Consider the following 2,500-nt stretch of genomic DNA (forward strand, 5'->3'; position numbering starts at 1 on the left):
TTTTCAACCAAGTATAGTCAGATCAGGAGCTATATTAGAGAATGTTTGTATTTATGTTAAGTAAAATTGTCAAAAAAAATGGCGGAAAAAGTGCTAGTGTGACACGGCCTTAAGTTGTGTATGACTGTTAAGTTTTTTTTTTTGTGTGTGTGTGTACTCCCTTAAGAAATTAAGTATCTTCTGATATGCAGATAATAGGGTTGATATTCTAGATTATTTATGTATCATTCATTTATGTATAGGTATTCATATGAATTTCCAGACGCGAGAAGAAAGGAAAAGAAAAGAAAGAAAAAAAAAACTCGCATAACAGATAAAATTAGTAGATTACAGAATTGTAATTTTCTGTATTATAGAAAAACCAAAATAGCTTCTGATATATTGGTGATTTAAGCAAACAGGTTTGATATCCAATACAGTCACACATTCATAGATATATGTATGAACTAGACGTAACAAAAAGACAACAAAATCAACAATCGCCAAAAAAACACAAAAAAATGAACAATCTACACACTATATTACATATCATACAAACTACACATGTATGAACTAGACGTTACAAAAACACAACAAAATCAACAATCACAGACCCAAAAAATGAACAATCTACACACACTATATTACACATCATACAAACTACACATCATAACAAGTAACACAAAATCTCAAGTACATTTTTATCTCTTCAACATCACAAAGGGGGGTTGGGGGGCTCGACCACTTTTGCGCAAATCCCGCAAATTCGCTATGGCGTCGACGTCAAAAAAATATTGGTTGAGGTTAACGCGCCATGACACTTTCTGTGTTGAGTCTGCAGGACCGGATAGGTAATGAAATAAGAGAGAGAGAGAGAGGGAGAGAGAGGGGAGAGAGGGGGAGGGGAGGGGAGAGGGAGAGAGGGGGGGGGGGAGAGTGGGGGGAGAGAGGGAGAGAGAGGGGGGAGGGGGAGAGGAGAGAGAGGGAGAGAGGGGAGGGGGAGAGTGGGGGGAGAGAGGGAGAGGGGGAGGGGGAGGGAGGGAGAGGGGGGGGGGGGAGAGAGTGGGGGAGGAGAGGGGGCAAAGAGGGAGAGGGGGTAGGGGGTAGGGGGAGGGGGGGGGGGAGAGGGGAGGGAGAAGGGGAGAGGGGAGAGAGAGAGGGTGTAGGGAGAGGAGAGGGAGAGGGTGAGGGGAGAGAGGGGAGAGGGAGGGGAGAGGGAGGGGAGGGGGAGAGGAGAAGGGAGAGGGAGGAGGGGAGGGGAGAAGGGAGAGGGGGATGAGGGGAGGGGATGGGGGATGGGGGATGGGGGATGGGGAGAGGGGAGGAAGAGACGGAGAGGAAGATAGAGAGAAAACCGGGAGAAGAGGGAAGAGGGAGAAGAGGGAAGAAGGAGAAGAGGGAGAAGAGGGAGAAGAGAGAGAAGAGAGAGGAGAGAGAGAAGAGAGAGAAGAGAGAGAGAGAGAGAGAGAGAGAGAGAGAGAGAGAGAGAGAGAGAGAGAGAGAGAAAGAGAGAAAGAGAGAGAGTGAGAGTGAGAGTGAGAGGAGAGTGAGAGCGAGGGTGAGGGTGAGGTGAGGGTGAGGGTGAGGGTGAGTGAGGTGAGGGTGAGGGTGAGAGAGAGAGAGAGAGAGAGAGAGAGAGAGAGAGAGAGAGAGAGAGAGAGAGAGAGAGAGAGAGAGAGAGAGAGAGAGAGAGAGAACCCGGGAAACCAAATAGGAGTCTGCATAATACCAGTGAAAATAAAAAGGTTTTAAAACCTTAGATGTGACATTAATATAGCGCTCTCATAGTGTAGTGGTTATCACGTTTGCTTTACACGCAGAAGGTCCCAGGTTCGAGCCCTGGTGGGAGCAACAAAAGTAAGTATTTTTTCCCCAAAATAATGAAGTCAACTAGTATTTGTTTGTGTGGTGTAAACATATTTCATAGTCTCACAGTCTCTTATAAACTGAGGTTAGCAAGTCTCTCTCTCTCTCTCTCTCTCTCTCTCTCTCTCTCACACACACACACACACACACACACACACACACAAACACACACACACATACGCATATATATATATATATATATATATATATATATATATATATATATATATATATATACACACCTATATATAGTATAGTATAGACACACGTATGCATACACACATAAACAAGAGATACGCATGCACACATTATAAACGAATGCACACACACACTCACACACACACACACTCTCTCTCTCTCTCTCTCACTCACTCACTCACTCTCACTCATTCTCTCTCTCTCTCTCTCTCACTCACTCACTCACTCTCACTCATTCTCACTCTCTCTCACTCACTCACTCACTCTCTCTCTCTCTCTCTCTCACTCACTCTCACTCATTCTCACTCTCTCTCTCTCTCTCTCACTCACTCTCACTCATTCTCACTCTCTCTCTCTCTCTCACTCACTCACTCACTCACTCACTCACTCACTCACTCACTCACTCACTCACTCACTCACTCACTCCCTCAGGTGGTGTTCTGGCCCACCTTATAAC

General features: G+C 45.2%; 1 non-coding gene across 1 annotated transcript; it reads left to right on the plus strand.

Moving 5' to 3' along the window:
- The first annotated feature begins 1,757 nt into the window (after window positions 1–1,757).
- TRNAV-UAC (transfer RNA valine (anticodon UAC)) lies at window positions 1,758–1,830 on the plus strand. Its single transcript has one exon. It is a non-coding gene; the product is annotated as a tRNA-Val (tRNA).
- The last annotated feature ends 670 nt before the right edge of the window (window positions 1,831–2,500 follow it).

Source organism: Penaeus vannamei, chromosome 13, assembly GCF_042767895.1.
Source record: "Penaeus vannamei isolate JL-2024 chromosome 13, ASM4276789v1, whole genome shotgun sequence".
Lineage (NCBI taxonomy): Eukaryota > Metazoa > Arthropoda > Malacostraca > Decapoda > Penaeidae > Penaeus > Penaeus vannamei.